Raw genomic sequence first — 19,085 nt, 5'->3', positions numbered from 1 at the left:
GCTTCTGGGGGAAGAAGAGGAATGGCAGAGTACCTCTGAGGAGGTGCAGTAGGAAGTTAGACTTTTTAGATACATCAGAGATGTGGGCGGAGATGGAAAGTGAGGAATCAAAGATGACCCCGAGGTTCTTAGCCTCACAGGTGGGGATAGGAGGAGGGCCAGGGAGTGTTCAAGTACGTGCAGGCAGGGGGCCAGGCTCAGATAAAATGATAAAACAAGAATGTGAGTCACAGACTTGTCCCACAGGGGTGGAATATGAAATAAGAAAAACAGAGAAAGAGCGGGGTGATAGCGGATGTCCCCCATGCAACAACACCCACAAGGAGAAAAGCACGGGGGGAAACAATGGCAATGGAAGACTGGTATGGCTGAGAATGGGATAAGCGAGACCCTGCAACGATTCAGAAGGCATGGTCTCAGGGGGATAGCTCAGGGGCAACACGCATGCATCGGAAGCAAGAGCAACACAGGTTCGATCCCTGGGTTGTGCTTCGAAAGCGTGTTATAAATAGCCAATTATAAATTATTATTATACATGATGGGAGCGTGAAGATTGGTGGCTTGGTCATGTTCCACAGATAGAAGACACAGTGAATCATGACCCCAATCCATATGTGTAGGCTGTGTTATGCCCCTTCATGCCACTGCAAGTAGAAAATGCCCCTGATCTCTGCATATCTTCACATCAGGGCTGAAGTTGAGGGTACATGCGGGGGGACAGAGTCCACCCACTTTTTTCAGAGAGTGGACTCAGTCCCCCCAGCTAATGAGAAATAATGAATGTCCTCTTTGAATTTATGAAATAAAGCAGACCTCGGGCTAGAACCACAGTGGTTTGTAGGCCGAACACTTCACCTCTGCACTAAATAACCTGATGAATAAGAACACAAAGTGAAAAGTCCCATTTTGGTCCTGGAAGTTCCAGGGAAAACATTTGTATTGGTTCTTGGAGTTTGAAACATGCACACCTTTTAACGTTTTCAAAAACAGTAGGCCTCATTACATGGTATGCGGTAACCATGGTGATATTAGCGCCATGGTTGCCGCCGGTATTTTACCGTGTCCGCCTTGGTGGATGGCGGAATTACCGGCCTACTACAAGGTGAGCGGGGCCGGTAATTCCCCATTCACCAAGGCACTTCCCCATTCCCATTTTTCCCTCCATAGGGCTCAATGGGAATGGGGAAGGAGGTAATTACGATACCGCAAATTGCTACCGTAATTAGCACCAAGGTCCCTTTGCGGGCCCGTTCCTTAACGGCTGGTAAAACCAGCCATTGAGGTCGGGTCCGGCAAAGGGATCTCGTAGTAAGGCGGTAAGGGTTTACCGGTACCGGTGCCCTTACCGGTACCGGTAAACCCTTACCGCATACCGTGTAACGAGGCCCGAAAATATCTTCTCTTGGTTTTGTGTGTGTGTTGATTTTATGGAAGGCAATGCCATTCGTCCTGTGCAATTTGGGTGGTTATGCAACGTCAATTCAATAAAATGTGCATATTTCACCTTGATATGCTAATTTCTGGAAACGTCAAATCATATTACATTTGTTGACGAGTCCCCCCACTTTAATTTTTAGGACTTGACCCCTGCTTAACATACACATTATGCATCATATTTTACATTGAGCGGGTCTCTGTAGAGACACAATTCCAAGCCACCACCACTGTCACACATTCTGGAGCATCAGTGTTCCCATTTCAGGGATGCTAGAGTGAAATTCCTCTTCAACGCTTCTGGGTGATAATATATCATTATATCTTCTTAATCACTTGCCTATCCAGAGCAACACAGGCACATCTGCTTTCATCATATAACACGTGTAGTGCCCCATCTTTCCTATGTGGTCTCTCCCAGCACATATGTATGGTTCTGTCTGTTCTTTCTGTAGCCAGTCATTTGCAACCACTATCTGAATGGGCCGGTAACATGTCTAAATATTGACCATGCTCATTTGCAGAGAGTCCTTATCGCCATTTATTTATTATTTGGCAAGGTACCAGCTGTTCTGAAACAAATTAAAAGGGTAAACATTGAGGAAAGGATGGTGTATGCACTTTCAAAGTCTACCAAGGAGGAGTTTAATGAGGAAAGTTCAATACAAACAAGTGAGAGCAAATACTTACATGGAGTAACATGGCAGACAATGGTAAGTGCAGAGTAGAACCAGTAGTCACAGACCAGGCAGTATGTGGGTCAGTGCACATAGTGTGGGGATCAACAGTGAATGACAAGTTTCCAAGATAGCCTAATTAAAGCTTAAGGTCCCGGAATTGTGTGCACTTTGCAAACTGACTTTTCACTGGTGCAAAGTGACGTTGCACTGCCAACAAACACCCTGATACACGCAGCAGGGAAAAGTGTGCAGTGCAAAGTGACTCTGCAGTGCAAAAATACACTTTGCACCAGTGAAAAGTCACTTTGCACAGTGCAAAGAAATCCATGATTCAGGCCCATTAGGCCTGATTCACATACGCGTTGTATAATGGCTCAATCTCAGAGGAAAACACCATGTGAAGGGTCTTAGAACCTAGGCCAACAACACATAACAGCCCGAGTGCAGCTTGAAACTGACAGGGTAATTCATAGAATTTCGCAGAAAAGTGTCACAAGCGGCTGGCGCAGAGTGTCCGCGTGTGATTGTCTGCGCCAGGCGTGTGCGCCAAAACCGATTTCCGCGCACAGCGTATTCATGGATTTTAGGCTCCCAAACCAGCCGTGGCGCAGAGTATCGCAGCGACCCTGCAGCAGCGCCAGTAACGCCCCCAAGAACGCCCTCGCGCAAGGAAAAGCCATCAAAATCGCTAAATCGTCGCAAAGGGCTGCGCTAACCCTGGACCAGTTTACAGGGCTGCCAAACAAGGAATGCAAAGCGGGTAACGTACATATCAGGGGTACGTGGGAAGTTTTACATGCGATTAGCCAGGGTACATGTATGACAGGGGTACGCGTGAAGTTAAACACGCGATTAGCCAGGGTACGTGTATTACAGGGGTACGCGGGAATTTTCACACGCGATTTGGCTGGGTACGTGTATGACAGGGGTACGCGTGAAGTTTTACATGCGATTAGCCAGGGTACGTGTATTACAGGGGTGCGCGGGAATAATCACACGCGATTTGGCTGGGTACGTGTATTACAGGGGTGCGCGGGAATTATCACACGCGATTTGGCTGGGTACCTGTATTACAGGGGTGCGCGGGAATAATCACACCCGATTAGGCTGGGTTGGTCCTCACAGGTGTTCCCTGTACACCCTCCACGGCCCCTGCAGGCAGCCCACAAAACAGGGGACTACCCTGCACACCTGCTCATGTCTCCCACCCCCCACCACCCCCAGCAGTGTGGGGCACCCTCCACCAGGACCCAACTCATGTCTCCCACCCACCCACACCCCCCAGCCACCATGGGCAGCCCCAACCAGGCTCCCACCCATGTCTACCACCGCCCAGCCACCATGGGCAGCCCCCACCAGGTCCCCACTCATGTCTCCCACCCACCCCCACCCCCCAGCCACCATGGGCAGCCCCCACCAGGCCCCCACTCATGTCCCTTATCACCCCCACCCCCCAGCAGTGCAGGGGCAGCCTCCACCAGGCCCCCACTCATGTCTCCCACCACCCCCACCCCCCAGCCACCATGGGCAGCCTCCACCAGGCCCCCACTCATGTCTCCAAACACCCCAACCCCCCAGCAGTGTGGGGCACCCTCCACCAGGCCCCCACCCATGTCTACCACCCCCCACCCCCCAGCCACCATGGGCAGCCTCCACCAGGCCCCCACCCATGTCTCCCACCCACCCCCACCCCCAAGCCTCCATGGGCAGCCTCCACCAGGCCCCCACTCATGTCCCCTATCACCCCCACCCCCCAGCAGTGCAGGGGCAGCCCCCACCAGGCCCCCACCCATGTCTCCCACCACCCCCACCCCCCAGCCACCATGGGCAGCCTCCACCAGGCCCCCACTCATGTCCCCTATCACCCCCACCCCCCAGCCACCATGGGCAGCCTCCACCAGGCCCTCACTCATGTCTCCCACCACCCCCACCCCCCAGCCACCATGGGCAGCCTCCACCAGGCCCCCACTCATGTCTCCCACCACCCCCACCCCCCAGCAGTGTGGGGCACCCTCCACCAGGCCCCCACCCATGTCTAACACCCCCCCACCCCCCAGCCACCATGGGCAGCCTCCACCAGGCCCCCACTCATGTCCCCTATCACCCCCAGCCACCATGGGCAGCCCCCACCAGGCCCCCACCCATGTCTCCCACCCACCCCCACCCCCCAGCCACCATGGGCAGCCTCCACCAGGCCCCCACTCATGTCCCCTATCACCCCCACCCCCCAGCAGTGCAGGGGCAGCCCCCACCAGGCCCCCACCCATGTCTCCCACCACCCCCACCCCCCAGCCACCATGGGCAGCCTCCACCAGGCCCCCACTCATGTCCCCTATCACCCCACCCCCCAGCCACGATGGGCAGCCTCCACCAGGCCCCCACTCATGTCTCCCACCACCCCCACCCACCAGCCACCATGGGCAGCCCCCACCAGGCCCCCACTCATGTCCCCTATCACCCCCACCCCCCAGCCACCATAGGCAGCCCCCACCAGGCTCCCACCCATGTCTACAACACCCCCACCCCCCAGCCACCATGGGCAGCTCCCACCAGGTCCCCACTCATGTCTCCCACCACCACCCCCCCAGCAGTGTGGGGCACCCTCCACCAGGCCCCCACCCATGTCTCCCACCACCCCCACCCCCCAGCCACCATGGGCAACCCCCACAAGGCCCCCACTCATGTCCCCTATCACCCCCACCCCCCAGCAGTGCAGGGGCAGCCTCCACCAGGCCCCCACTCATGTCTCCCACCACCCCCACCCCCCAGCCACCATAGCCAGCCTCCACCACGCCCCCACTCATGTCCCCTATCACCCCCACCCCCCAGCCACCATGGGCAGCCCCCACCAGGCCCCCACTCATGTCTCCCACCCACCCCCACCCCCCAGCCACCATGGGCAGCCTCCACCAGGCCCCCACTCATGTCTCCCCTCACCCCCACCCCCCCAGCAGTGTGGGGCACCCTCCACCAGGCCCCCACCCATGTCTCCCACCACCCCCACCCCCCAGCCACCATGGGCAGCCCCCACCAGGCCCCCACTCATGTCTCCCACGGTTCATAGTGATAATTTTGACAACAAAAATGTCGAAAGTCAAAATTTCGAGAAAAAAAATGTAGAAAAAAAAAGTCGACTTTTTTTCAATGCATTTTTTTTTCGAAATGGGGGGGTTCCCCCCCGACCACCCTTTTTTCATTTTATTTTTTAATTTTTCCCTTTTTTTTAACTCCCGAACCCCTAAAATAAATATATCATTAAAAAAAACTGAAAGTCGACATTTTTTTTTTCGACATTTTTTGTCGACATTTTTGTCTGTCGACATTTTTTTTTCGAAATTATGACTGCCCAACGTCTCCCACCCACCCCCACCCCCCAGCCACCATGGGCAGCCCCCACCAGGCCCCCACTCATGTCCCCTATCACCCCCACCCCCCAGCAGTGCAGGGGCAGCCTCCACCAGGCACCCACTCATGTCTCCCACCACCCCCACCCCCCAGCCACCATGGGCAGCCTCCACCAGGCCCCCACTCATGTCTCCCACCACCCCCACACCCCCGGCAGTGTGGGGCACCCTCCACCAGGCCCCCACCCATGTCTACCACCCCCACACCCCCCTGCCACCATGGGCAGCCTCCACCAGGCCCCCACTCATGTCCCCTATCACCCCCACCCCCCAGCCACCATGGGCAGCCTCCACCAGGCCCCCACTCATGTCTCCCACCACCCCCACCCACCAGCCACCATGGGCAGCCTCCACCAGGCCCCCACTCATGTCTCCCACCACCCCCACCCCCCAGCAGTGTGGGGGCACCCTCCACCAGGCCCCCACCCATGTCTACCACTCCCCCCACCCCCCAGCAGTGTGGGGCTCCCTCCACCAGGCCCCCACCCATGTCTCCCACCACCCCCACCCCCCAGCCACCATGGGCATCCCCCACCAGGCCCCGACTCATGTCCCCTATCACCCCCACCCCCCAGCAGTGCAGGGGCACCCCCACCAGGCCCCCACTCATGTCTCCCAACCACCCCCACCCCCCAGCCACCATGGGCAGCCTCCACCAGGCCCCCACTCATGTCTCCCACCACCCCCACCCACCAGCCACCATGGGCAGCCCCCACCAGTTCCCCACTTATGTCCCCTATCACCCCCACCCTCCAGCCACCATGGGCAGCCCCCACCAGGCTCCTATCCATGTCTACCACCACCCCACCCCCCAGCCACCATGGGCAGCCTCCACCAGGCCCACACTCATGTCTCCCACCACCCCCACAGCCCCGGCAGTGTGGGGCACCCTCCACCAGGCCCCACCCATGTCTACCACCCCCCACACCCCCCAGCCACCATGGGCAGCCTCCACCAGGCCCCCACTCATGTCCCCTATCACCCCCACCCCCCAGCCACCATGGGCAGCCTCCACCAGGCCCCATTCATGTCTCCCACCACCCCTACCCACCAGCCACCATGGGCAGCCCCCACCAGGCCCCCACTCATGTCCCCTATCACCCCCACCCCCCAGCCACCATGGGCAGCCCCCACCAGGCTCCCACCCATGTCTACCACCCCCCCACCCCCCAGCCACCATGGGCAGCCCCCACCAGGCCCCCACTCATGTCTCCCACCACCCCCACCCCCCCAGCAGTGTGGGGCACCCTCCACCAGGCCCCCACCAATGTCACCCACCACCCCCACCCTCCAGCAGTGTGGGGCACCCTCCACCAGGCCCCCACCAATGTCTCCCACCACCCCCACCCTCCAGCCACCATGGGCATCCCCCACCAGGCCCCCACTCATGTCCCCTATCACCCCCACCCCCCAGCAGTGCAGGGGCAGCACCCACCAGGCCCCCACTCATGTCTCCCACTTATCCCCACCCCCCAGCCACCATGGGCAGCCTCCACCAGGCCCCCACTCATGTCTCCCACCACCCCCACAGCCCAACCACCATCGGCAGCCCCCACCAGGCCCCCACTCATGTCTCCCACCACCCCCACCCCCCCCAGCAGTGTGGGGCTCCCTCCACCAGGCCCCTACCCATGTCTCCCACCACCCCCAGCCCCCAGCCACCATGGGCATCCCCCACCAGGCCCCGACTCATGTCCCCTATCACCCCCACCCCCCAGCAGTGCAGGGGCAGCCCCCACCAGGCCCCCACTCATGTCTCCCAACCACCCCCACCCCCCAGCCACCATGGGCAGCCTCCACCAGGCCCCAACTCATGTCTCCCAACACCCCCACCCACCAGCCACCATGGGCAGCCTCCACCAGGCCCCCACTCATGTCTCCCAACACCCCCACCCACCAGCCACCATGGGCAGCCCCCACCAGGTCCCCACTTATGTCCCCTATCACCCCCACCCCCCAGCCACCATGGGCAGCCCACACCAGGCCCCCACTCATGTCTCCCACCACCCCCACCCCCCCAACAGTGTGAGGCACCCTCCACCAGGCCCCCACCCATGTCTACCACCCCCCCACCCTCCAGCCACCATGGGCACCCTCCACCAGGCCCCCACTCATGTCCCCTATCACCCCCCGGCCACCATGGGCAGCCCCCACCAAGCCCTGACCCATGTCTCCCACCCACCCCCACTCCCCAGCCACCATGGGCAGCCTCCACGAGGCCCCCACTCATGTCCCCTATCACCCCCACCCCCCAGCAGTGCAGGGGCAGCCTCCACCAGGCCCCCACCCATGTCTCCCATCACCCCCACCCCCAGCCACCATGGGCAGCCTCCACCAGGCCCCCACTCATGTCCCCTATTACACCCACCACCCAGCCACCATGGGCAGCCTCCACCAGGCCCCCACTCATGTCTCCCACCACCCCCACCCACCAGCCACCATGGGCAGCCCCCACCAGGCCCCCACTCATGTCCCCTATCACCCCCACCCCCCAGCCATCATGGGCAGCCCCCACCAGGCTCCCACCCATGTCTACCAACCCCCCACCCCCCAGCCACCATGGACAGCCCCCACCAGGCCCCCACTCATGTCTCCCACCCACCCCCACCCCCCAGCCACCATGGGCAGCCTCCACCAGGCCCCCACTCATGTCTCCCACCACCCCCACCCACCAGCCACCATGGGCAGCCCCCACCAGGCACCCACACATGTCCCCTATCACCCCCACCCCCCAGCCACCATGGGCAGCCCCACCAGGCTCCCACCTATGTCTACCACCCCCCCTCCCCCCAGCCACCATGGGCAGCCCCCACCAGGCCCCCACTCATGTCTCCCACCACCCCCACCCCCCCAGCAGTGTGGGGCACCCTCCACCAGGCCCCCACCCATGTCTCCCACCTCCCCCACCCCCCAGCCACCATGGGCATCCCCCACCAGGCCCCCACTCATGTCCCCTATCACCCCCACTCCCCAGCAGTGCAGGGGCAGCCTCCACCAGGCCCCCACTCATGTCTCCTACCACCCCTACCCCCCAGCCACCATGGCCAGCCTCCATCAGGCCCCCACTCATGTCCCCTATCACCCCCACCCCCCAGCCACCATGGGCAGCCCCCACCAGGCCCCCACTCATGTCTCCCACCCACCCCCACCCCCCATCCACCATGGGCAGCCTCCACCAGGCCCCCACTCATGTCTCCCACCACCCCACCCCCCCAGCAGTGTGGGGCACCCTCCACCAGGCCTCCACCCATGTCTCCCACCACCCACATCCCCCAGCCACCATGGGCAGCCCCCACCAGGCCCCCACTCATGTCTCCCACCCACCACCACCCCCCAGCCACCATGGGCAGCCCCCACCAGGCCCCCATTCATGTCCCCTATCACCTCCACCCCCAGCAGTGCAGGGGGAGCCTCCAGCAGGCCCCCACTCATGTCTCCCACCACCCCCACCCCCCAGCCACCATGGGCAGCCTCCACCAGGCCCCCACTCATGTCTCCCACCACCCCCACCCCCCCAGCAGTGTGGGGCACCCTCTACCAGGCCCCCACCCACGTCTACCACCCCCCCACCCCCCAGCCACCATGGGCAGCCTCCACCAGGTCCCCACTCATGTCCCCTATCACCCCCACCACCCAGCCAACATGGGCAGCCTCCACCAGGCCACCACTCATGTCTCCCACCACATCCACCCCCCAGCCACCATGGGCAGCCTCCACCAGGCCCCCACTCATGTCTCCCACCACCCCCACCCCCCCAGCAGTGTGGGGCACCCTCCACCAGGCCCCCACCCATGTCTACCACCCCCCCACCCCCCAGCCACCATGGGCAGCCTCCACCAGGCCCCCACTCATGTCCCCTATCACCCCCACCCCCCAGCCACCATGGGCAGCCTCCACCAGGCCCCCACTCATGTCTCCCACCACCCCCACCCACCAGCCACCATGGGCAGCCCCCACCTGGCCCCCACTCATGTCCCCTATCACCCCCACCCCCCAGCCACCATGGGCAGCCCCCACCAGGCCCCCACTCATGTTTCCCACCACCCCCACATCCCCAGCAGTGTGGGGCACCCCCTCCACCAGGCCCCCACCCATGTCTCCCACCACCCCCACCCCCCAGCCACCATGGGCATCCCCCACCAGGCCCCCACTCATGTCCCCTATCACCCCCACCCACCAGCAGTGCAGGGGCAGCCCCCACCAGGCCCCCACTCATGTCTCCCACCCACCCCCACCCACCAGCCACCATGGGCAGCCCCCACCAGGCCCCCACTCATGTCTCCCACCCACCCCCACCCCCCAGCCACCATGGGCAGCCTCCACCAGGCCCCCACTCATGTCTCCCACCACCCCCACACCCCCGGCAGTGTGGGGCACCCTCCACCAGGCCCCCACCCATGTCTACCACCCCCCACACCCCCCAGCCACCATGGGCAGCCTCCACCAGGCCCCCACTCATGTCCCCTATCACCCTCACCCCCCAGCCACCATGGGCAGCCTCCACCAGGCCCCCACTCATGTCTACCCCCACCCCCACCCCCCAGCCACCATGGGCAGCCTCCACCAGGCCCCATTCATGTCTCCCACCACCCCTACCCACCAGCCACCATGGGCAGCCCCCACCAGGCCCCCACTCATGTCCCCTATCACCCCCACCCCCCAGCCACCATGGGCAGCCCCCACCAGGCTCCCACCCATGTCTACCACCCCCCCACCCCCCAGCCACCATGGGCAGCCCCCACCAGGCCCCCACTCATGTCTCCCACCACCCCCACCCCCCCAGCTGTGTGGGGCTCCCTCCACCAGGCCCCCACCAATGTCTCCCACCACCCCCACCCCCCAGCCACCATGGGCATCCCCCGCCAGGCCCCTTTTCATGTCCCCTATCACCCCCACCCGCCAGCAGTGCAGGGGCAGCCCCCACCAGGCCCCCACTCATGTCTCCCACCCACCCCCACCCCCTAGCCACCATGGGCAGCCTCCACCAGGCCCCCACTCATGTCTCCCACCACCCCAACCCACCAGCCACCATGGGCAGCCCCCACCAGGCCCCCACTCATGTCTCACACCCACCCCCACCCCCCAGCCACCATGGGCAGCCTCCACCAGGCCCCCACTCATGTCCCCCTGCCCACAGGCCCTGACAATCCTCAAGCATGGGCCTCATGGCCAGCCACCACAGCCCAAAGACACAACCAAGTATTACATGCGCCCATGATACTACTCCAATGGAAACAATGTAAATCAACACATGTGTCACACACACACACACTGGTTGCAAGTGAACCTGAAAACCCATATCATGACATGCATGAAAACAATGAGATGAAACCACACATTGAAGAATTAAAAAATCCAAATAATGTATTAATAACAACAGTAATGGCAAACAAAATTAAACAAAATACACAAGTAAAAAAAAAAAAATTAAGATGGCTGTCCCTTTTCAAATAAAAATTAATAAATGATAATCCAAAAAAATGTCTTCCAAAGTTCAACTCCATAAAAAGGAAATGAAGGGAAAAAAGAAATAGAAAACCATTGCTCCATGGGAAAAAATATTCATAGTAAAAAAAAATTCCAAATCCAAAGTCCAACTATGTACAAAGTATTCAGGGTCCATCATCCCAACAGAAGAAATGAAACCTACCAAAAAACCTATCTAAAATGGGACTATATACAAAAGGTGGAGCAGTGTCCGTCGACTCCAAATAAAAATAAACTATAAAGGAAACCTATCACTAAATAACTATATACAATGGCGGCGGGCCAGTCCAGCGGCTCACTTAGTGGTGTTCCGAGCCAGGGCATCATCAAACTCCTCGTCTATGTCCCGGAGGCGGTCCTGTTCCATGGCCCCGAGGGTCCGCAGGGACGCCGACATGTTCACCTCCAACTCCCTGCGGACTGCCTCGAGGCACTCGGCCCGCCTCAGGGCCCTCCGCATGGAGTTCTCCGCCCTGACCATCGTGAGCCGCGCCTCTTCCGCCCGCCGCCGCTCCGCATCTATGGCGTGGCCCAACCGCTGCCACACGGAAGACACTTCCCGTCCAGGGTCCTCCTGCCCTCCGGCCGATGCCTGCCCCTCCGATGTTGAAGGCCCCGAGCTATCGTGGCTCCCACCTACAGCCTCCTGTTGCTGCAGCTGCTGCTGTCCATGTGCCCTGTCCGATGGTGCCTGCACATCCTCCTCCAGCTGGGGTGCAGTCGTTGATGTGGCCACCCCTGCTGGACGTCCGACTCCCGACTGTGGCAGGGATCTGTTGTCCACCAGCCTGTCCGCACGGTCGGAGGCAGCTCCACAGGGCACCCAGGTGACACATGGGTGGGAAGATGGCATGGAGGACGACTGGGGCATAGGGGGTTCCGTGGAGGAGGAGGTCGGAACAAGGTCCAGGAAACGGAGGAATCCAGCCCTGGTGAGCTGTCCCAGTGGGTCAACGCAGTCAACGAGCCATGCGAGAAGACGTGCAGACTCATCATGAAAAGACTGCAAGTCAGCTCGCATGGCCCGTTGACGCAACGCCACCCCACCCTGGACAGGCTCAACCTGGTGCAGGATAGCCACATCTGCAGGGAGAGGAAGGCCAGGTGTTGTAAGCCAATCCCCTCCCTGAGAACGGGTCTGGAGGTAGGCATCCCCGCTGGTGCAAGATGATGCAGTGACAGGAGCAGGGACAGGATTGCACACAGGCAGCCTGTGCTGCCTCTTGTCCCAGATCCTGCACTGAACCACTAGCACCAGTGGAATCCCCACCTCCAGACCCCGCCTCTGTCTCTTGCCCGGCCTCCTCCTCCTCGAAACCCCCCACCAACCTGGATGACTCCGTGCCATCTTCCTCCGTTGGGCCCTGTGGGGTCCCAGCTGCCCCTTCTGCTGCCGAGGAGTCCAACTCCAACCTCCGCCTCTTGGACCTCCCCTCGGCAGCTGCGGCCAGACATGGCATCACAATCCCCAACACACATGTCATTTCAACTTGCACACATGAGCCATACCACAGCCATATTGCAACAGCCAGCACCATCCATTCACATACAACAGCATGAGCAGCCAAAGGTCATCCACACATCACATGCAACATAGGGAGTACACTACACATGCACACACACCACCAAACTTGCATGCATGTGTACACCTCCGCCAACTGTCGCAGTGTTCCGATCGACATCCATGTCACACCTGACAATCATTCCTCCACATCCTGTGCCATGCAAGCCCACACACACAAGCACCATCCATGTGTCACACATGATACCCCTTGCATGTGTCACCCTCACGGCCCTGTACACCCCCCCCTACTTGCCCACATAAAAATACATGTTCAACCTGCACACTCCTGGCACACCACACGCACATCTTACAATAAGTATGCATGTACACTTACCGCTCGATGCCAGACGGGTCTGCCTCTCAAGGACCTGGACGTGGAGCGCTGGGGATATGCGTTCCAGGACCCTCATCTGATCTTCCGACAAGTGGCCTTCAAGAGGCGCCGGGCCTTGTTGAGGGTCCTGGACCTGAAGTCCTCCAAGCGCTTCCTGACACGTTCGTAGTCGCGGACTGCCACCTCCTCCGCGTTGATGGCAGTCACGATGTCATCCAGATCCGAGTCCGTCCTTCCTTGTCGGCGCGCAACCTTCTGAAGAGGGCATCATACTGACTCAGGACATGCTCCACCAGGACACCAACTTCGGTGGCAGTGAAGCTGGTGCCCCTCTGCCTCCTTGGCCGGGGGTTGCCACTGGTGCCAGATGTTGCAGTGCCCGACATGGCAACCCCAGAGGCAGGAGTGGTTGGGCAACTGGGTCCTGGGGCTGGGCTGTGGGGCGATGGAAAAGAACTCGGGAGTCTTCGGTTCCAGCAGGGGTGGTCACAGCAACAGCACCCCTGGCTGATGTGCAGGCAGCAAATGGCAGGGCACGTGGGCAGCAGGCAGTCAGGCAGCAGCAGATGGCAGGTGGGAGCATGCTCAGGGCTCTGGGGGGCAGTAATTCGGCCTTCTGGGCGTGGTCTTCCATGTGTGAACGCGTGAAAATCCAGCACGTCTGCGTGTAATTCGAGGAAAGGTCCTTAGCGCGTAAGCGCGTCAGCACACGTCTGTACATTCATTGGCCCAAAGGCCACCAGCGTATGCGCGTCTATGAAGTCACGTGCACGTTGAATATGGCACACTTTTGAAATGTTGCATGTTAAAAAAATGAAAGACACGTCCGAGTGTCAAAGCGTGTAATTGGTGGAAATGGCCTTAGTGCGTACACGCGGAAGTGACAAAGCATGTAATTGGTGGAAATGGCCCTACACGCGGAAGTGACAAAGTGTGTAATTGGTGACAATGGCCCTAGCGCGTACACGCGGAAGTGACGCTGGACGTGTGGGCCTGCATAAAAGGTACGTGTAGAACACCATTTCCTTGTACGTGCTTTTCGTGGAGAGCGAGTGGGTGAAATCTGTACTTCTTGTCATTTCACACGCGATTTACTTCACGGCGATTCAAGTTCGTACTCCCTGTTACCTCTGACAGCTTTTTCTCTTTTTTCTCTTTTTCTGGTTTTCCTGGGCCTGTTCCCTCAAACAGCGTTCCCTTCTACTGTTGTCCTGTCTCCTCAGACAGCGTACAATTCTTATTTTGGTGGGGGTGTTGCCAACGTGCACACGCGCTTCTTTTTCATGCTCTTTTTCCTGGCAGACGGTGAGTCACGCACGTATCTAACATCTGTGCTTGCCCCGTGTGTAGCCTACCCCTTCAGAGGTCATTCTAGGCTGCGTGTGACACGCATACGTTCATTCTTGTGTTACTGGGTGCCACAGCATAGTGCAGGGTTTTTTTTCCGCACACGTGGTCTAGGAGGGGCTGCGTGCACATCATCTCCCTTTTTTGGGCTTCCTGTGCGTTGCGTGACCCGTCATCTTTCCCCAGGGGTCACATTCAGCCTTGCTAGAGCACTAGGGTACAATTACCATCTGGTACCCAACCCCTTTGACCCACAATTGCCCAGGACAATAGTTTACAGCAACTCCCATACGGGCATTAACATCAGTGCCATGGTTGGGAGGCGAGGAGTCCGTAAGGGTGGCAAAGGTGGACTAGCCACAAGTGGTGGCCGTGGTGGATCCAGTAGGGGATGTGGTCATTACTTGCAGGGTGACCCTGTCCCCCCATGTGTGGAGGACCAGTCAAGGGCACCCATAATCCCCCAACACCCCCCCTGGTTGAGGCTGATGTGGCTGACACCATCCATGCTCAGCCCTTGTTGGACCAGCCCATTGTGGCACCAGACCTTGCTGACTCCATGGCTGACTTCCAGGTCAGCAGGCCTATGACACGTGCGCTGGTGCACGTTGATGTCATCAGGCCACGTGGATCTGGGGCAGCAAGGTCATCTGCTGCCCCAAGTAGGCAGGGCGGAGAGGCTGCAGGGGCAGCTGCGGCTCCATCCACCCCAGCTCTCACACACCCAGCCAGGACAGTGTCGGTCCTAGTCCATCCTGCTGACATTCCCCCTGACACCATTACACTTGAGCCAATGCCTGCACCAACTCCCATGCTGAGTGTGCAATCCCACACTCCTGATACAGAGTCCAACAGGGCTCCTGCCCCTAGTGTCCAGAGCGGCGTAGGACACTCAGGATCACCACCACCTTCCAAGCGGAACAGGAAGAGTGCTCGTCCGGCACAGGCTGATGCCCCAGACACGGCTACACAGTCCGGCCCGTCGAGGAAGCCCAGCTTCACGGATGCCGAACTGAATGCACTTGTCGAGTATGTGTCCGCACATGATAACAAAATGGTCATTGTTGCAGGATCCAAGACCACACCTGCACAACGCCAGGCACACTGGCAGACCGTTGCGGACATCGTAAGTGCCCTTGGAATCGTGAGGCACACAGCCAATGATTGCTATAAGCGCTGGAATGACCTAAAGTGCAGGGCAAAGAATAAGCTGGCCTCAAGTCATGCCGCAACTCTAGTGACTGGAGGTGGGTCTCCAGTAGAAGACATGGAACTCACTCCACATGAGTCAGTCGCTGGGACCTACGTCACGGAGGAACAGATCCAAGGCGTGGGAGATCTGCCTGATTATGAGGCATTGTCCGGTGAGTGCACATGCATGTGTGTGTCATCCATGTCCATGGTGTGTGTGTGAGGGCTTCTGTTTGTGTGCCAGGTGAGGGTGTGTGGCCTGAGTCGTTTGGGTCACCCATGTGCTTCATGCAATACATTCTGCGCAGCAGCATTTGGCCATAGCAGTATCCCTTCTGCCAACAGTAGACATCTAGCCCAACAGCACGCCAGTTGCCCTTGAAGTGTCACCTTGCCACAACATTGTTGCTTATTTTTCTCTGTTCATTCAAGCAGATTGTTTGCATTCCACCACTTTTACTAGGCATTTCTCAGTCCTCTAGTCACATGTCTGACATGGCTATGGTAAAGTGGAGTGACTTTGTTACCTGGATATCATTTGTTTAGACATGTCCCTGTGCAATCGGACCATTTTGGACTGGCAGCTCCAGGTGAAAAATCAGACCTGTTTGAATTATAAAAGCTATTACATGAGGGAACTGGACTGAATGAATAAGTGCTGCCCTCCTCTCCATCTTCACTCAATAGCAATGGTACATGCCATCTGTGTGATGGCATGTGTATTTCACCTGGCAATCACAGGCCAATGTGTGATGCCACTGCCAGGCAGCATGCAGAAAATGTGTTCATCTTCCATCTTGGTGTCATCAGTGTGTGCCATTTGCCTACCCTTCATACGCAGTGAGGGTGCATGCATGGGAGGGTTTTAGTCACGTGGGACATGTGTCAATCAAGTACTGGTTCTGTTGCTTCTCAGCCCTCATTGTGTGCCATGGTGCTAATGCCTGTTTCCATTTGTTTGCTTTTATATCTTTGGAGGGGAAGACGCACCTGATACAGCTGGGGTTGTGGAGATGGTGCAGACCCAGGAGGGGTCTGAGGGCCGACCGACCACCAGTGAGGGACGTGGTGTGGTGGTGGGTAAGAACCCACAACTGCTGCAGGTCGTGCTCTCAAGGGGTGTCTCTGGCTGCACCTCCCCCGAGCTGTACTCAGGTGTTGATTCGGATGATGAGACCTACGTGCCGTCGCAGGTGAGTGTTCCTGGGAGGGATTCTGTTCTGTCCCACCCACCTGCACCAGAGTCAGAACCCTCAATGGGGATGTCAGTGTTGGCAGGTACGCCTTTGGTGGTTACGGATGCAGGGTCACACTCCGCGACATCTGATCCTGTTCCTGGGCCAGCAGATCAGAGGGGGTATGCAGTCCTGCAGCCTCAGGCAGTGCCGGCACAGCAAGGCGCAGTTCGCCTTGCCCCAGACAGGTATGGTGCCCGCCGACGTGGTTGCCGTACGCCACCTAGCAATACCGCATGGGAGCAATCCATTTACGGTATGGCAACCCAACAGGCAGCATCATCAGAGATGATGGCTCAGGCCATGGATAGGGTGGCCACTTCCATTGTCCCCCCCGAAAGGCTGATGGAGCGACTACAGCAGGCAACCTACTCCATCTGCCAGTCACACAGGGAGGACATGTTGGCGTTCATCAGGGACAGGCGGGCGGCACTGGCGACTCTGCAGGAAGCCATCTCCATAGAGTCCCAGGGCCACAGGGAAGCCCTGAGGTTGGATCTCCTTCACCTCAGGACGACTCTTGTTGAGCTTGAGGCTTCAACAAACCGAAGGACAGAACAGCAGCTGGAGCGTCTCACCCGTACGCTCTCAGATGAGATGCAGGCAACTAGGGCGAAGGTCCGGGCATCTCGTGAGTTGTTGCATGGGGACCTCCGCACACTCATCCTCCAGAACGAGACCTACCACACCCGCATGCTTGCAGCCATGGAGGAACAGACTAGGGCCTTGCGTGGGCTGCCTCCCATAGTGCCACCACCTCCGGATGCAGCTGCACAGGGTGATAATAGCGACAGCAGTGATACTCCCACAATAGGGTAGCCGTGTGGGCCATGAGCCCATGGAGGTGTTTTTTTTTCGCAAGATCCACACAGGTGGGTTTTGGTGTGCACCCTGTCCTCGGACCTCCTGGGTGGCCTCCCCAACCCCCCGGGACCATTAATGGCCATTTTTGATTTTTTTTTTGTTTTTTTTTTGGGACAGTGTGTTGCCTTGTGTGGCTCCCGTGGGCATACGCTGCATTGTGGCTGGGCACATGCAGGCTTGTCATGTATTTGGTTCAGATGCTTGGGTTTTTGTCACACACACCCCTCCTGCTTCCCGTTTCCATGGGCTTGCAAAGGGTGTGCCCAAGTGACATTGACGTACATGGTGACATTGGACTCCCACTACATGTGTGGGTAGTCTAGTCAATACTGTGTATACATTCCTAGTGCATATTGCTGTTGTGTTGTACACTGCATGTTGCATTGATGTGTAACTCATCATCCATGTCTACCTCCTAATTTGCAGGTCCTTTCCTCATGTCTACACAAGGCCCTCTACTTTGGAGATGGGGTCCATGTTGGCAGCAGTGCACCTACAACTCTACATGGCGGCAACACTGTACAGTTGGAAGTGGTGGGAGTGCAGGCATTTCCAGGTGGTGAGACTACTGATTCCTTACATTCGTAATGTCATGTTAATGGTAGTTTTGAGGGTCAGTAGCTGATAAGTGTTATTGCTAAAGACCTGCTCAAGTGTGTTGTTGGTCCTGCATTACTGTGAGCATTTCAGGGGTCGCGAGTTTCAATTAGGGACACTGTACTTTGTGACACTTGTGTCATGTTGTGGGGATTACTTTGTTTACCTGCACATAGCATGACATGGCACAGTGTGTTGTGTGGCGGTGCTGGGGATGGGTTGGGTGACATGGCACTGTCCTCATGTTGCATTTTGCAAGTGGGTATTCATTTTAGCTGCATGAATGTGTTTTTCACGAAACTGCATTGGTGGTGTCTGTGTAGGTAGGGATGCACACATTGTAACACTTCCAGGTGAACAATCTCAGGCTGATATGGTTTTGACGGTTGATTCTCCAGACATTCAGGATCAGTGTCAGGTTGAGTCATCATTGATTGTCAGATGGTATGTGCCAGGGCAGTGTGCACTCCACAGGGGTGTGATTTCTATGTGAAGTAATTAGCCACTAGCTGTGTACGGGCTGCCTCCCCCTGTGCCCTTTCCCCTCCCATGTGCAGTGGGCGTGCATGTGGTTGGGGATGTGGGGGCACCACCATGTCCACGGCCAGGCCCCGGCGTGTTGCAACGTTGTGCAGGACACATGCTGCCACTATGATCCTGCACACTACTGGGGGAGCGTATAACAGCTGCCCGCCAGAACAGTCAAGGGAGCGAAAGCGTGACTTAAGCACTCCAAATGTGCGCTCCACTATACCCCGGGTTGCAATGTGGGCTATGTTATATCTTACCTCGGGTGGTGTGGTGGGGTTCCGAATTGGCGTCATCATGTGGGGGCTGAGAGGGTAGGCACTGTCCCCTGTGGAGGTGGTGATGGGTATCATTGGTGGGGTTGTGACCTTGCTCAGTATCTGACATGCATGCATGTGCAGTGGCATTCATACTCACCAA

Source organism: Ambystoma mexicanum, chromosome 7p, assembly GCF_040938575.1.
Source record: "Ambystoma mexicanum isolate Mex_15411 chromosome 7p, UKY_AmexF1_1, whole genome shotgun sequence".
In the NCBI taxonomy this organism is placed as follows: Eukaryota; Metazoa; Chordata; class Amphibia; order Caudata; family Ambystomatidae; genus Ambystoma; species Ambystoma mexicanum.
This window is presented reverse-complemented; position numbering follows the sequence as displayed.